A 17,327-nucleotide genomic window follows, 5' to 3' on the forward strand; every position below is an offset into this window, starting at 1 on the left:
CTTGCAAACAGCCATCCCTTACCTCTTGTTCAAAAACTAGAACTTATCAGGTTGGGCTTTATCTTTGCTCAAAATGGGTTTACTGATTTTTGTAGTTGTTGTTATTGTGTTTATGTGGTTACCCTACTGTCCTGGGTTGACTATATGATGCTTTTTTCCCCAATCGTCTCGTTCTGTTATGCTGAATAATAAGTTTTGCACCTTTAAGATGTGTTCCAGAGAGTGAAGGGGTGGAGAGAAGAAGCACAGTTTGTTATCAGACACTGCACTCACTCCTCCGCATTCCTGCTCCTGACTGTGTTGTCTGCGGATGGACAGACAGTGGGACAGAGCTGTTTTTTGCTTTTAGTTAATTTAGCTAGCTGAGGCAGAGAAGTTCCCTGGACTGTGGTTTTTTCCCTTTTCTTTGGACCTCTTGAAACCTGCTCTGGTCTGAACACCCAGGGGAGCACCAGCAGCTGCACCTGTGGCCCGCCGGGCCGGGCCTGGCCTGCGACATTTCCAGCACCAGAGGGACTGATGAGAGCCTGAGTGAGCTGAGCTGCAACCCGGGGAGGGGGGTTTTCTCAGTTTGTCATCTCTTTTGGAGCGGCAAGGGGTTTTATTGTTTAATATTGTTTGGGTTTTATTGTTTAATAAACAGGTTTTTTCCACTTTTCTCCAAGGAGGTAGTTTCTCCCGAACCAGTTGGGGGGAGGGGCCGATTGATACTGTTTTCCTACAGGAACCCCTTTGGGGATCCTCTCCCAAATTTGCTCTGAACCAGGACACCTACTTTGTAAGTTGTCGGTTTAGAGTTTTTCAGATTTCAGAAATCTTTACTCAATATTTTTCTAAAAGGCAGGGGAAATTCTGGGATCTTGTCCTTCTGGGATTCCTTACCTCAGATACTTTTACAGAGGGTTTTGGCCATAAACCATGGCAGGCAGGGCAGTGAGGTGGGGGGACACCTGACCAGTCCACGGTGGGAAAGAACAGAGTCATGGGAATTAGTAGTATGCTAATAAAACATCCTCAAGTTTCTGTGAGTGTTACATGGGGGGGAGTGGTGCAGGAGACAAAGACCACTCACCCCCAAGTTCATGTGGCAACAGAGAGCATTTATTCCCAAGCCCTCCCTTATAAAGGGCATTTGAAAGACCTGGTCTGGATAATTCCATTGGCTGTAGCTCTATGCCCTTTCAGGTTCTGGCCAGTGAGATGCCTGCGGTCTTGGGAGTGGTGTGGCTGGGTGAGGCCCCTGTCAATCACGGTAACAGTTTCCAGTTCTTGTTTCCAGTTGGCTCCATGCCTAGTTCAAATAAGGCCATATCCTGAGTTCATTGGACCTGTGTCCCTATACCTGGATGCATTTGCCCTGCCCCCAGTGTCTTTGGAATCTAGTCTCTGTACCTGCGCCATGTTTGCTATTCTTGTTATTAAATTTTTTTATTTTCCAGGCTAGTTCCATTGTTCCCATTCATCTTTATTAGCCAGCTCCTCCCGGCTAAGCTGAGCAGGGGGACCTCAGTGGGCTTCTAAGCTCATAGCTGCATATTTAAAAATGAAAAAATGTTGTAGATCTGCATAGCTACATTTGTTTAGTTTGAGAGCAGCCATATGTTTCCATGTGGAGAATCCAATGTGTCACTGCTGCAGCAGATGGAGGTGCAGCTCATCATCCACCTGGGTATGGGGAGTTCTGCAGGAAGTTGTGGTGCCCTGCTTGGTGTACTCATTTAAGGTATCCCAGGGACTCTAGAACTTCACTCAGACTGTATTTATACTGCTGAAAGGAGCTTTATGTAGATATTAGGACACACAAGTTTCATTCTTCTGTTCTGTGATTCTGGGTACCATCACACTTGTGAGGTACAATCACTTCTGGTCAGGTAGTTGTTTCTTAATATGAAGATTTTCCCCCTCTGGTAGTTAATTAAGTAATATTGCACAGTATGATACACAGAATATCTCCAGAAATTACTTCTTTTGAATACTAAATACATCTATTTTCTGCTTAGGTTGCCCTGAATTTGATCCTTCTGGCTGGTATGAGTTCTGTAAGACCACTGTAATGCAAAGTGATGGTGCACATGCAATTTCAGTTTCTGAGAACAATTCCTCAGTGACTCATTTCTTATCTCTCTATAAATATGGTCAAATGCCATGATGAACTGACCAGGGTGATGAAATTAATGTGCATTGGGCATGTTAATTTGAGGGCATGTTTTTAATAAGAGACTCTTAATCCCTTGCCATGCTGAACCCCATTGTGGTTACTACTAGCTCTTGGAAAATTCAGAATTGTTAACAAATAGCATTCAGTTTTGACTGCAGTAGGAAAACTATTTATGCTTGTTGTTTACACAGCAGAGAGTGTTTTAACAGGTACCAAAACAGCAGCCACCTCCTGCCTCTTCCAGGTCACTGCTCATCTAAACATTGTGTGAAAGTAGTGTTATTTTTCTTAGAGTTTTAACTGCTCAAAAAAAAAAAAACCCTGCTGGGTACTTTCCCATTACATTCTCCTCTAAGTAACTGATAAAGATTTATCTTGTAGTTACAAAAAAGTAAAGACTTTATCTTCAATGGAACCTTTGAGGGGGTGATCTCCCCTGTTTGAACTCAAAGAAATAAGGATGGAAAATTTTTGGTATTATGTGGGCTCCAAGCCCTTAAAACCTGAGAGAAACATGAAAGAAATGTGATGTGAGCACCTTTACCCTCCCCAGCGTAAGTCTTAAGGAGTGTGTGCCCTGATGCAGCTCTGGGTACCTCCGCATTCCCAGCAGGATGACTGATGTTCTAGCATCATCCAGGTGTGTGCAGATGGACATAAAGAAGCTACTCAAAGGGTGGCTTGGTCCTTTCAGCTTTACTGGGGATTTTCTGGCTTGTTTAAATAAGGTGATAAACCATGCTGAGCAAGTGATTTATAGCAGGTGGGAGTCCAGTAGGGTGAGTATATCTAGCACTTGAGGGAAGCAGAGGACATAGAAATAAATGTGTCAGAAATATAATAAAATGTTTTGTGTGGCTGCTGATAGATGTATAATTACAAATGCCACCAGCATTACATTCCTACAGGAGGGAACTATGAACATTTGCGAACTTCTCGCTCTCTAGAAATTCCCCAGCTTTTCTCTTCCCTCATGATCCTGCTGTTTTTGTTTGAAATTAAAAGGAATAATAAAATGTTTTCCTCTACCACAAATGCAAAGTAAATTAATTCAAACCTGTATGTATTTTTTTTCATAAAATAGTAAAAAAGTGAAAAGACCACAAACCTAAAATCAAACTGTCACCTGTGGTGAAGATGTAACTCACTGTCTGGGATTATTTACCATGACTGTAACCTGATCAATGAATTTGGATATTAAACTTGAAAAATTCTCCTTGTTGAATGCAGATAAGATGTGGTCCTGCCCTTTTGAACCCTGACTTAGACACGAAGCTGACCAATGACCCCAAAGTAAGTTGTACCTGGAAGCCCAGTCCTTTGACTCACAAATCATCTTATTCCAAGGTCTTTGTAGGAGAACAGATTGTAAGAGAATAGAGATAGCGCTGAGGGCAATCTCATCCCTGATGAGTTGCAGCTGTACTAATTACCAAAGAGTGGACACAGCCTTGCCTTTAATAGGTTGCAGCTATGTCCAATAAGGGTGGGTGTTATAAAAGAGTGAGTTAGCCAGGCAAAGTTTGCTGGCTGTGCTGTGAGGAGGAAGGGTCAGGCTGTTGTGTGAGGGACATAAAAGGTTAGTTAGGTCGTTGTGTAAGGGATGGGAGGGAGCTGGCTGGTCATGCAGTTAGATGAAGGAGAGAAAGAGTCATTGTTGCATAGTGCTGCCCGTAGGAAGTTACAGAGAAAAGATATGAACGTTTTATTGTAAAATAATAATGAACTGATGCTTGTGTTAGTTGTGAATCTACTGTCAGGTCTTTGCCTGAACCACAGAACTACCAAAAAAAGTTTTTATTCATAGCATAGCAGAGACAGCTACAGTCAAAATTCCAAGTGAAGAAAGATTTAGGCTTTTAGGAATGTCAGTGTGTCTGTCTTTCTCTTCACTATGAAGAGTGCATCATATATGCTTAAAACCAGCAGCCATCCAAATCTCCTATTTGCAATTTTTTTTTTTCTGTTCTTGATTTGAGTTTTACAACATGCTGGAATGAAAGATACTCATGTGGAGTTCTGGCAAATTAAAATGCAGCATTTGTGTAACCTAAGTTAATCCATACCCAAAATCCATCAGACTTTTTTTAAACATTTTTTTTAGGTGATAATGGACAAGAAGAAACACCAGGGAGGAGCCTTTTCATGAATCTGAGTTGGTGTCCTGGGAAATCAGCCGGAGCCACCTTGCTTCTGGTATTCCAAAAACTGCCTGAATCTTCTGTGATCTGACTTTGCCATTGTCCTTGAAATCAAGATGTTTGATTACATACTGCAAATTTTTGGCCAAAATGTATGGTTGGCACTTTTTTTTTCACTTTGCTGGATGAGGCCTTCAGTAACATTGGGATCTGATCAGTGTTTATGAAGACTTTTGAAAGAAGTATTATTTTTGCTGTTCATAATTGCTGAAGCAGTGACTACTATAGGGAATGCTGTAAAGATTTTTCAATAGTTGTGTAATCCAATACAAGAATACAGCACACACAGTCTTGATATTTAAATTACAATTTACGCTTGGCATGGTACCTTGAGTTCTGCATGAGCAGTGATTGATTATATTTGAGATTATGGTTAATTTAAGGCCTAAATTTAGGGGATGTGCATATATAGTGTTTTAATGCCATATAGCAGGAGGATTTAAATTGAGGATTGAAAATTGGGCTGGTCATGCCATCACATGCTGGAATTTCTCAGTGCTTTGAGGTAGAACAGGAATGTTGGTGCTTATCTAGTGTGGGCTTTTTTTCTGGAAAGTGTTGCCACATTTTTCTGTCTGAAAGTGAGAACAGGTGGGATAAAGAAGGTCGTTTTAGGTAGCAGTACATTGCTCATGATATTTATGTTTTACCTTCTAGCTTAGCTTACCTTTTAGGACACATGGTTATTTTACTTCTTGAAGAGTGTTTCTAAAAGGGTGAAAAGACGCCCTCAATCTCCTCAATCATCTTCCTGTTGAAGAGAATTAGATCCCAGCAAACTGTTTTATTTTCTCCAGTACTCCTTTGTAGCAATACTTAGTGCTTTCAAAATATGCTTTTAAGGTGTTAGTTTTGCTGCAACCCCTTTTGATTCAATCTCAGCTGTATTTGCTGGTTCCTTCAGTGCCCAAGAAAGGCTGCCTTCCCGATTAATTGTGTTATTGAGTATTACCTTGTACATTTACTGGTATCTTAAGCATAACAGCACTATATCATACAGTCAGACTTATTGTACTAATAAAAAATACACTGAAGTTGTGGTGTTCTTCAGATCCTTTAGTAATAAGAGACATTTCATTCAGAATGTGAAAATTAATATCTAGTCCACATACTTTTATACTCTATGTTGTTCAGGTGTTAATAATTAATTTTAGTAATGTATGTATTGTTGGAATTGGAAGGTGATGGCCTTGCCATTACCTTTCCTATAATAAAAATATTTCTATAAGTAAATACCCTACAGCTTTAAGGTTAATGTGCTCTCTGTACTCAGCTAATCTGCTTGGTGAATAGTGTCATTTATAAAACCCTTTAATTGGCTTTTGCATTAGTGGCTATTTTCCATTTGTAACCGCTAATTAGCTTTTGCATTTATAACTGTTTAAAGTTAGTAGTTTGAACAATTAAAAGCGTTCATGCTAATGAGGTAAATATTATAAAATTATTCTAAAGTTATACTAGTTATTCAGTACACTCCAATTGAATGTTTAATAATCCTGTTAAAATAGTTAACAAAATAAGAACCATAGTATTTTTATAATCCTTTGTTCTTAACCTAATTACATTGTTTGTAAATTTAATGATCTCTTTTAAGTATCACACTTTCAAAGATCCCGGTGCAGTTTCCTCTCATGCAGCATGCAACATTTTACAGAAGATTTCTAACCCACTCCAGGGAACTTGTAACTTGGGACCATAGCAACTGTGCATACTAATGAGAGACCTTCCCGCCAAAAACCTCAGAGATAACACACCCCAATGACAGCACACTATTGGAAAGATCTCACCTCATTGTCTACCAGCACCAATTACCAGAGACTATGGGGGCGGAACTGCAAGTATAGTCTGAGGGGACTGAGAATATAAAAGGGAAAACCTCACCTGAAGAGCTGTCTTTTAGTGTTCCTTTGACTGTGAGTTAGCTACAGCAGGGGACCTGACACGGCAGACTTCGGTCGAAATCTCTTCTTAGAGACCTTTTTTACAGATTTGAGGGCAGACTATCTGTATTCACTGTAGTGTCATCGGGTACTTGCCTGGGGCCAAATGCCAGTTTGGCTAGAGGTTTCCTCAATCCTTGGACCCAGGACTTTATCTTTTTTTCTTTTTTCCCTTCTCCTTTATCCCTTACTCGTCTTTGTATTTCCCCTTTAAATAAACACCCTATTTTTGTTCAAATCCCCGAAGTTGTGTCTTTTTTTACCACAATTAGGAATGTGGGGTTAGAATTGTTTGATCTTCATTATATACTGAAATTATTAACCTAGCTGGACTAAATCACTCATTTTTAGCTTTCATTAAAACAAGCCTGTGACAGGGATTGTTTAGCTGCTGAATTATGGCCACACAATTAGGTGCTGCTTAATGCCTGAGACCTAAACTTCCTTAAGAAAAACCTGTATCCCCCCCCATGTTTGGTATTTAAAATATACAACATAAATTTATATTATATATATATAAACAATTTAAGTTTTTATAATTGAAAAAAGATCATCTTCTATAGTGATCATCCCTTCTTATTCCCTACACACCTTTTAAACTTTTGCATTTGTACCTGTAATGAAAGACTGATTCTTACTTCAGTAGTATGAAATTAATCAATAGACTCTGCTTGGAGAAATTATGTGGCCCACTCATCTAAAAGCAAACAAAACCAAGTGCTTACCTTGTAACAAATTGAAAAATGCACTTCTTTGATCTTCCAGATTTTTTGCTGGGGAATCAAGGTTGCACCTATGGTGCTCAAACCTTAACAACTAAAAAGATTATGGGTATCAAATCACAGGTGGAAATTGATGACATGAACTTTTCTGAAAGGGAATAGACACAGAATCAAAAGAAGAAAAAGGAGATATGTGCAAAACCACAGAAGATTGAAGGTCAGCTTCATCATACTTTCAGAGTATGTAAAGGAAATGTTTAGTGGTGGAGATTTGAACTTTCCTGGAGACAAGATTTAAAAGCTGTAATGGTAACATCAGTTTTTTGCTCTGCACAGGGAGCATGAAAATCCTTCTCATAGATGTGCATAATGTCATCAAAGAAGGAGAGATTTAGGCATCAGCAGCTGTAACTTTAAAGGAACCTCTTAAACTTACTGTTTAGACACGTTGAGGACGGCTTAGTCCAGGGGGATTTTTAACCAAAAAGAAGAGATTCAGGCAGATGTTGATCCCAGTAAACTGGGATCTCTTCCCTTCCCACATGGGATCAACCGCTGCTGCTTTGGCTCAGTGCAGCCCCCATACTCCCATGGACATGTTAGCTGGCATGAGATTCAGGCCTTTTGGATGGATTTTTTGCTGTTGTTTAGAGGAAACAATTTTGGTTTTCAGCAATGTGTTCAGCATTTTCTGATCAAAATGTGTGCTTGCTAGATTTTGGGGCAGCTTCAGCCATTTTAGTTCTTGTTACAACATGTCTACCTTAAGCTGTCTAGGTTAGTAATAGACATGCTTTTTCAGGTAAAACTTGCATGAAATCCTGGTGAAAAATCAGGCCTTTAGGAGTGTTCTAGAAATATTTCAGTGCTGGGCAGGAGCCAGTGTGTGAATGGAATCATTCCCATTGAATTGAATGCATTTAGCCTGAAGGAACTCACAAAGATGTGTCCACTGCTCTTGCTTCTAAACAGAAAAAGCAACAAATGATTGTCACCTTGGGGTTATGATGGCCAGGAGGTTTTTTTCATAAATATTAGCAGCTGTTTATTACAAATGCAGACATCTGTGGTACAATCTGCTTTACATATGTGTAAAAGCCTACAATGGGTGGTGGTTACATGGTAAGACATGGTCTGTGAGGATTGTCAGACACAGACTCCACTTATGCCAGCAAAGCAAAGCCAGTTTATTACACAGTTTACTAGTATTTATAGGTCACTATGTTCATACAAAGTTTTCCACTCTGACCCCTTTGTTCCAGTCCCTTTTAGAAACACGATTTCCTGATTATTCTTCTTGCACTAGTAATGTACTTTGTTATTTCTTTTGCTAGTAAAGTCCTTGTTGCATCTTCCTTCATCAAAACAACCTTAGAGGGTCAAAGTGACCAGACTGTCACTTCTGATGATGTGACACTGATGATGTCTTCACTTCTCTTCTTGCCTTGAGTTTATCTCTCCTTTGGCTTTCACTGTACCAAGGCCAAAAGGTCTGTGGTGCTACCCAGTTCAGCTTCTGTAGCTGTCTGATCTCAGACAGTGATCCACAATAATTACAGGGTTTTTTTTAACAGAGAGAGATGTGAACTGTTGAAGTCTCTAGGAGGTGATAAATGTTTTTTGGAGTTAGTATTTTTTGTGGTGACTGGAAATAAAGATTAATTTTCAAGAAGCACTTCTTTTAGTGGGCTTATTCTGCAGCTGAGAAGAGGCTATTTCATAGAAATTGCTTCATGTCTGAAAAGCTCTACCCATTCCTTTGTAAATAAATGGAAGGGAGACAGGAAGATTTGATTACATGTGAAGGCTTATCATACAGGCCTTTAATATTGCTAAACAATTTGCATGATTAGATATCAGGATTATTAACAAATTGTGAGTGTTTTAGTGTCTTGACAAGTTTGGTTTCAATTAAATACCTAATTTGTTACTGATATATTGCTTTTATTCTTGAGGACTCTTCTCTTGATTATTTTCCACTAACACCTTCTTCTACCTGAATATCCTATTGATGTGGGTTTTACAGCTCTGGTAAATTTGATATTTGGACTCTGGTTACATTTTGCAGTCATTCTTAGTCAAAAGAGTTGGTTTGAGGAAATACAATTTAAATTTCTGTTTATTTACTGCTCTTTTTGTAGAAATTCACCCATAGTATTTTTCATTATAGTGACATCTATGATGGAGAGTTCTAAAGTACTAGTGCTAAGATACAATATTTATAATGCATAAATATGATTTTTCTATGTCATGAAACTGCATAGAAACTTATTTAATAAAATAATCAGTTGAGTTCTAGGTCCTCAACTGAAAAGCTGGATATTAGTTAAAAGACAATAGGCCATATAAAAATAATGCTTTGTTGGACAGGAATGACTAATTGTACTGTAAAAGAAATAAATTTAAATGCATTGTCTCCATTGGATTTATTTATACCTTAAAGGCTAAATTATCCTTCTTATAATTTGAAAATCTTTAAATTAACTGAGGGAGAGAAAATAAATGCATGAAAGGTGACTTCTTGACAGTCTTGTCAATACATGCTTGGAACTGACAACAAGAGAAATTATGGTATCAACCTAAAAAATGGAATTCCTCCTGGCTCTGAAAACATGAAGATGATAACATCAGTATGCCAGTATGAATCAGATAACATCAGTATGATGTATGAATCCCCTAACCATTATAGAACAATCAATGACTGCCACATATACGACACTTTGTATGTGTGTATAAAAATGTGTAAATAAGTGTTACAATGCTCTGAGCTGCAGGGGAGAGAAGAACTGATATATTTATTAACACTATTTCTTGGACAAGGAGCACAAAGGTAGATGTAAGAAACTCTCACAGAGTTAAGAGAATTCTGCAGTTAATTTAAACTTGCATAGGTACTTTAAGTGCAAGGCCATAATATAATGAGCTTTTTACAAACATGTTCATCGTGTACTGGAGAATAGTGGGCAAAATTTTGGAAAGGTGCTTTAGTTTGATGGAATAAAGAAACACATTGGAATATACAAGGGGAAGAAAATTTGCTACTGAAGAAATGAGTAAATGTAATTCTGCTTACAGTGCTTAGATAAACTTCAACTATGCTGGCTCAGGGGTCTTTATGTGAGGATACAACACTTGTCTGGCTCAGGTTTTTTTTCAACAGCAGAGTGTTGTTTGTATTCTGTAGTATAGACATATTGTCGTGGTTGATGTGGGAATCTTCTGTTTCACCAAGTCTCTGAGTCTTCACACAGCTTCTGCAAAGTTTGCAGGTGCTTGAGTTTTTCTGTCCACTAAAGCGTCTTGAAATAAGTTTTGGCTGACTCAGTAAAGGTGGAGAAATAAAAGTGTTTCTCTCTGACCTCTGTTCGTTTTTGGTTTCTGCCTTTAGGACTGAAGCTTCTGCTCATCTGCTTTGCATGACAACGTGTCAGAAAGCTGAGAACATTCTTCCTGGTGTCCAGACAATACAGAGTGAGGATACCATGCTGATTCATCAAGATTCAGCTCCCTGCATGTAACATTGCTCCTTTCAGCAGTTTTGGCATTGGGATTCATGAGGCTCTGGGGCCAAATCAGGACCCTCTTGCTGGGGAGTCCACAGTGCTCTATGAATGGTGATGATTAGGTTATCATGTCTTTGCTCTTTGATCCCTTCTAAAAGAAAGGCCTGGCCTACAGTTTTCCTGTACATGAATGAGACCACAGATATCCCATGAAAATCTGAGGGAAGAAAGGGGCATCAGGTTCGAGGCATTGCCTGTAACCTAGTCACTGGGAGCACTGGCTAGTCCTGGTTTGACAGGCTTTTAATGTTTTATTCCTAAACTCAGCAAGCTCTTTCATCATCTGCCTATCTGTGATACTTTATAAATGAATACAAATATTTTGCTGGATTTGGCTCCAGTCTCAAGTGTTCAATGAGTGAACTTGAGTTCTTCAAGAGAAGATCTTGCCTGACTTACTTGTTTCCCTTGGGTTAGTAGAGAAGGTGAGTGCAGGACATCTGAGTCCTTTTCCAGGTCTATGGATGTTTGTAAGGGAAGGGATGTGGCAGTGCAATGCCCAGGGGATCAGCTGGCGAGGTATCAGTGATACAGGATGTATCCATAATGAGATTCTGTGTTATTTTTCATTTAACAGAGTTCAAGTGTGACAGCAGTGCATGAGATGAGATGCATCAATTTTAGCTTGTTTCTCAAGCATTTGTAGGCACACAGGAGGTTTGTGTGTGGTGTCAGGGGCCTTGCTGCCAGTTTTTGTCATTGCCATTTCCAGGTAGGCTGGGAGGGTTCTCTCACAGCCCATCTCCTATGCCCAAATCTTGCATTTCTGTATGACCTTCCATTTTGAAGAAGCACAAAATAGTTAATTAGAAGGGGTCTATTCCCAGTAGAATCAGTCCAGATATTCTGGGGTGCTGGGATGCATCTGGGAGAAAGGGGCACTTCATCTACTACAAGAAAAAGAATCAAAATGCTAGGACATTGCTTAAGCAGCAGTAGTCATTGAACAGCTGCTGACAGAAAATAAACTCAAAAGCAATTATGACAGTTTGTGAGAGAAGGGTTTCTCATTCTTGTCTAAGTGAAGAATGCAATAAATAAATTAAAAAATCAAAGTAATGCTTAGGGTTTTGGGGAAAGGTCCTACTATGCAGAGTAGGATATCTCTGTTTTAGAATTACATCATGCACATGCTGGAGAGCATTGGTTAAACAGTTGTTTATGCTGAGGCACTCTTAGCAAGTGTGATACTTCATGCTTTCCTTTTGCCAGTAAGCATTGCTCTGTAATTTGTTTTTGTGCTCGTATCTTGTGTGGTCTCTGAAGTCACCATCAAAAATCAATCACTGATAAACCTGGGCCTTCAAGTGCATGCAAAAAAAATATCTGGCAATATTTGTCTCATGGCAACTACTCTTCAGGGCAGTGAAGGTTGATGCTATTTTAAAAACACCACACCTGTGTATTGTGAAACACAGAAATCTCTGGAGAAGAGATTTCTGTGTTTCACAATACACAGGTGTGGTGGTTTAGAATAGCTTGATTTTTGGTGAGGAGGAAAAAACCAGCCATGGAAGTGATTTTTCTGTGAGGAGCTGATAGCAGCTTCCTCCATACCTGGCAAAACCAATCTCTGTCTTGCTCTGAGAACAGGCACACTGCTAAGCCAGTTGGAAAAGCTGGTAGCGCCTCTACGATAACATATTTAAGAAAGAAGAAATCGTGGGAAGCTCTCTTTGGAGTGGTGAGGAGGCTGCCCAGTCCCTTCCTGGGGAGCCCACCAGTCCTTTTCCTGGTGATGCTGCCCTGACGACACTGCCGGGGCCATCCCAGTGGTGTGCGCAACCATGCAGCTGGGAGCAGCCCTGCAGCCAGCACTGGGGGAGGCCCTGAGGCTGGGAGCAGCCAGGGCCAGGAGCGGCTGCACAGCTGGAACTGCACAGCCAAAATCAGCACAGCCGGGGTGCTGCTGCAGGGCTGTGGCTATCTTGGCATGGCTCACAATGAACTTTATTTGCTTAGCCTATTTTACCCAGCCGTGCTGTGGGCAGAAAGACAAAAGCAGCAGCAACAGCTTTTTTTTTTTTTTTCAGTGCCCTGCATAAAGAAAAGGCATGGAGTTGAGCTGGCAGCCAACGTGGCTTGTGTAGTGCTGGTGGAGACCAGGTGACCAACACAATGAGAAGCATGAAGAGTGATTCCCTGATTGCAAAGCCTGGACAAGGTCAACCTTTTAGCACTGCAGAACTCTATAAAAACTGTTTTAATTGACAGAATTTGACAACAAATCAACCTATGAACATCAATTCTCTCCTGAGGCAGAGAAAAGGAAAAAGTGAAGACATGTTTGGAAAACAACATGGCAACACTAAGATCGGTGCAAAGGAGGGGGAAGGGGAGGAGAAGGTGCTCTGGTCATAGAATTGGAGATTCTTCTGCAAGCCATGGTGAGGACTATAATACAGTAAACTGTTTCTCTGTGTCACTGTCATGTTTTCTGAAAAATCCTCTTTGCCCAGGATTTTTCTCCTGGGAAGCTGAGAAGCCTCAGCTTCTCCTCTTTTGCTGTTTTGGAATGTGGTTTGGAGATTGTTTATCCAACATGTGATTGTTTCAACTTAATGGCCAATCATGGCCAGCTGTGTCAAGGCTCTGAGGAGCCACGAGCTCTCATTATCATTCTTGTTAAGCCTTCTGTCTGTATCCTTTCTCTATTCTTTAGTACAGTTTTAGTATAGCATAATATAATATAATATAATATAATATAATATAATATAATATAATAATAAATTAGCCTTCTAAGAGCATGGAGTCAGATTCATCAATTCTCTTCCTTCATCCTGGAGACCTCACAAACACCATATCCCTGTAATTAATTGAGTACACGGGGAGATGCAGCATTCACGCACAGCCGTGAGAAGAGGGTGTTCACGCTGGAGTGTGCAGATGCTGAGAAACTGGCGATCTAGTTAGAGGCTTGAACAAAGAGAGAGAATGCTTGCTTTCAGAGATAGAGGAAGAGGACCCATTCTTTTATACTAGAACAGCTCATCCTTAAAAATTTCACCCCATAAACTAAATGCCCCCCCCCCCCCCCCCCCCCCCCCAAAAAAAGGCAGTTGTGGAAAAACTGTGAGAGGAACTCACGTTAAAGCAGGTTCCGGGCAGGACTGTGACTCGTGAAAATTATAACCACGCTGAAAAGGTTCACAGAACTGTCTCCCTTGGGAAGGACTCCATGACATAGCAAAAGAGACTCCTCTCCAAAGTGAACTGAATAAAGATTTTTAGAAGTGATAAACTGAGGAAAAATTCCATGCTTTGTCTTCCTGCACTGTTAGTGGGAAGGAAAGAAGGGCTGGGGGAAGAGAAAAGAGCTCTAAAAGTTTATTTTAGTTCTCATTATTCTCTTTTAATTCTGTTAATAAATTTTTCTTTATACCTTTTTAAGTTTTGAGCCTGTCTTGCCCTTAAAGTGTCTTTTCCTGATCTTTATCTCACCCATGAACTTTTTAATTGTTCTTTCCTCCTCCTCTGCTCAACTATGGCAGAGGAAAATGAGTGAATGATTTTTCATAGATGCACTGGCATTCAGTGTCAAACCCACTACACAGGGCATTCATGTTTCTGTGTTTCAGTCCCCCTCAGATAAATCACCCTCAACGTCTAAAAAATGTGTAAGGATTGCAGATTTTTAAAAAGTATTAATAATTTTCCTGAATCATATAACTTGTAGTGGTCTTCTTGTTAAGCATTGAATTTTTGTTCATTTTCTGTTTGCTGTCAGACATTGTTAGTTCTGCCCTCTCTGTACTTTGCCAGTATTCATTGTTGATAGAAACATTTGTTGCTGTCTCACTTCAGTTATTCTGATCCATGAGATAAAAAAATTATTCCTACTGTTTTTATTTTACACTTGTTTCATTTCATTATTCTCTCCTTTTTCTTTTAATCCTTAACCTTACATCTTTGCTTTTAAAGTAACATTTTTCTTTTATCCTAATATTTTGTTTATCTTGCTGTTTGTGGAGTTTATGCAAGTCTGTTCTGAGCACTGACAAAACAGACCTCGGGTATCTTTTTTTTTTTTTCTTTAATATGTATATTTTTTTACACAATCTGATCCTGCTTAGCAAGGTTTTCAGTGTGCTTATCTTTGTGTTCACTGTGGGGAGTGGGAAGATGCAGAGAAAAATATGCAAGGAGTGAAAGGGGTTGGGAATGGAAAATAGCAATTTGAAGGTGCAGCTTGGCCTCAGAACTTGGCATTTGGGTGGAATGACATTTTTTTTAGCAGCCCCTGTACCAGCCACCAAAGTCCACCATGGTTACACATCTAGAAAGGGTAGTGTGTCATTTTGAAGGTATCTGGAAAATTCACATAATTATCTAAATGCTAAATCTTGTTATCTGCCTCACTGACCACGCCTCACTGACCTGGGATGTAACAACCCAAGGCAGCAACTGCTGTGAGGTGAGAGGCTGCTGGTTGGTGAGACGGTGTTGTACATCTAGGTTGGGAGGTTATCACAGCAGAAAGACGGATGTCAGCTCCAGGCCATGCAGGATACAGAGAACTGCAGTGTTAGCCCTCGGAATTAGAGATACTTGAAACCCAGCCAAATGCCGCTTGAAGTATTTCAAAATGCCCCTTTCTGTGTACACAGTGCTTTCAACGTGCAAACAGTCTCAGGAAGTAGATGTTGCCACCACTTGTTTTTCTAAACTAAGCTTCTATCACTTTTTTTAGATTGGATACAAAACTGGAAAGCAGAACAGAAAGAAAGATGACATAATTCTGAATTTCAGTACTATGCCACTGAGCCATCAAATAAGCAATAGGAGCTTTTTCTTGGTGTTCTTTCTTGTTTTAAAACCTATTCAAGGTCATGGTTTGAATAGAAAAGTAATTGGATTTGAGACACCATATGTTGTGGGATGCTTATGTCATCCCTAATGAATCTTATAAGGGTACTACTTCCAAAAAAGTGTTGACATTAGCATTGTAATGACTGTTGGCATGAAAACATTCATTAAAAGAAACATCTTGAAGTCAGAGTCATCTGATTTTTTTTTTCTTTCTCTCTTCCACCCATCATAATAAAATGCCCATCCCTGAGACACAAAGGGCTTTGCTTACCTTGCCAGGCTCCAGCCTGCCACAATCACTCACTAGACTTTACTGCCCTTTCACAACACCTCCTGATTCACAGTGACAAATCCTACACTGTAAAAATAGCCAGATTGCATTGCTGTGTGTCTCTTGTTAGTCATTTCACAGTATTTATGGTGTTGCTTGCACAGAATGTTATTTCTGTGCTCTGTTTTGTAAATCTACTACAGGTAAATTCTGTTAAAAGAAAAAATATTTTTAAGGCAGTAAAGTTTGGAGAAGTTTCTTTTTTGTGTGTTTGTCTCTTTCAGTGTTTTTGTCTGAGAAGCATGAAGGTTATCTCAAATATGTTCTCTTCTTGCTCGTCAGTGTAACTTTGAAGAATCCTTTATTTAAGGAACCTTAATATAATTTGTGTAGGACCTGGTCTTCTCCTAAGTGTCCCAAACAAGAAAATTTCTCATTAATTTGTGAAAATTTATCATAAACCTGCAAATAAAGAACAAATAAATGAAAAAGAATTTGATACTATCATTCTCAGGTGTTAACATCAAAGACATACCAAAACATCAAAAAATTCAGAGTGACCATGCAAACAAACATCACAAAGAAGCAAGCTGTTACAGTCAAACCATCCAACCTCATTCCTGCTTTGAGATGTTTACTTTCTCATCCATTTCATGGGGGTATTTAAGATCACAGTCCTTTCCAAATCACATGGCATTGTAAATAAAGCATGCACACCTTAGTTATTTTGCAGGTCATAGTTTCTCTAAACTTGGACCTGGCCCCAAGTTTCTTCTGTTTCCATGGTTGCTTGCACTGGCTGGGAATGACAATGATCCATGAAAGTGGAATGTTGGAGTCTGTACTTTAGTAGAAACATTTATGTGTTGGAAACCACAACTGTAATGTGTGTGTGACACTGTGACAATGGTAGGGAATGCCGGTTGGCTTGTCCCTAATCCTTGTTTGATTGGGGCAGCAGGACACACCAGGCATAATCATCTTCTGCATGTTTGCTCTCTGTTCTGGCTGCTACTGAAATTCCTGTGATGTAAATAAACTTAGAGGCAGGGCAGCACAAGGCTTTCCATGTGTTCTGGCACTCTACCCCAACAGCAACAGTCAGTGCGGTCACTGCTGCTTCCCTTGGGTGAATCCCAGCAGCAGATCCATGGATGTATGTCTGGGGGCTGGCACTCAGCCTGCCGGGGACTCTCTCCAGGCTGGCAGCCCCAGGCTCTGGGCTGTGCAGACGAGCCTCCAGTGAGGCTCAACGCTCACACAGAAGCACAGCCACCCTGACTGACACTGGCACAGGGGGTTAATTTTCCCATAAAATGGCCCAGGGCGCTAACATTCCCATAAAATGTTATCAATCCCTGCTTTGAGAACTGAGCTGGCAGTTTGCCCTTTTGCTGTTTGCATGTGCATAGGAACCCAGACAATGCTGTGACTGTTTTATGGGCCAACATCATTTGTCTAGTTTAGAATTATTTTTTTTAATAGGATTAATTGCTGCTTAAAGGCTGAGACAATGGTGCTCTGGTGGCAACATGGGAACTATCTGCGAATAGGAAAACCTGAAAGACACTAATAGTTAAACTAAAGATCTGTCTGACCTGACAGAATGACATGGAGAGGAAGGTGGTGGGTGCGTTCCGAGCTGAAATCCAGCACCAGGGCT

At 40.0% G+C, this 17,327-nt stretch overlaps 1 long non-coding RNA gene across 2 annotated transcripts; it reads left to right on the top strand.

The window, feature by feature from the left end:
- The first annotated feature begins 250 nt into the window (after positions 1 to 250).
- Positions 251 to 13,328, top strand: LOC143695501 (uncharacterized). 2 transcript variants are annotated; one of them, XR_013184748.1, is made up of 5 exons: positions 251 to 531; positions 3,389 to 3,451; positions 4,263 to 4,354; positions 10,410 to 10,492; positions 12,618 to 13,328. It is a non-coding gene; the product is annotated as an uncharacterized LOC143695501 (long non-coding RNA). The 2 variants fall into 2 exon arrangements; XR_013184747.1 differs by lacking the exons at positions 10,410 to 10,492; positions 12,618 to 13,328 and having other exon boundaries at positions 256 to 531; positions 4,263 to 6,537.
- Positions 13,329 to 17,327: the final 3,999 nt, after the last annotated feature.

Source organism: Agelaius phoeniceus, chromosome 19, assembly GCF_051311805.1.
Source record: "Agelaius phoeniceus isolate bAgePho1 chromosome 19, bAgePho1.hap1, whole genome shotgun sequence".
NCBI classification, from domain to species: Eukaryota; Metazoa; Chordata; class Aves; order Passeriformes; family Icteridae; genus Agelaius; species Agelaius phoeniceus.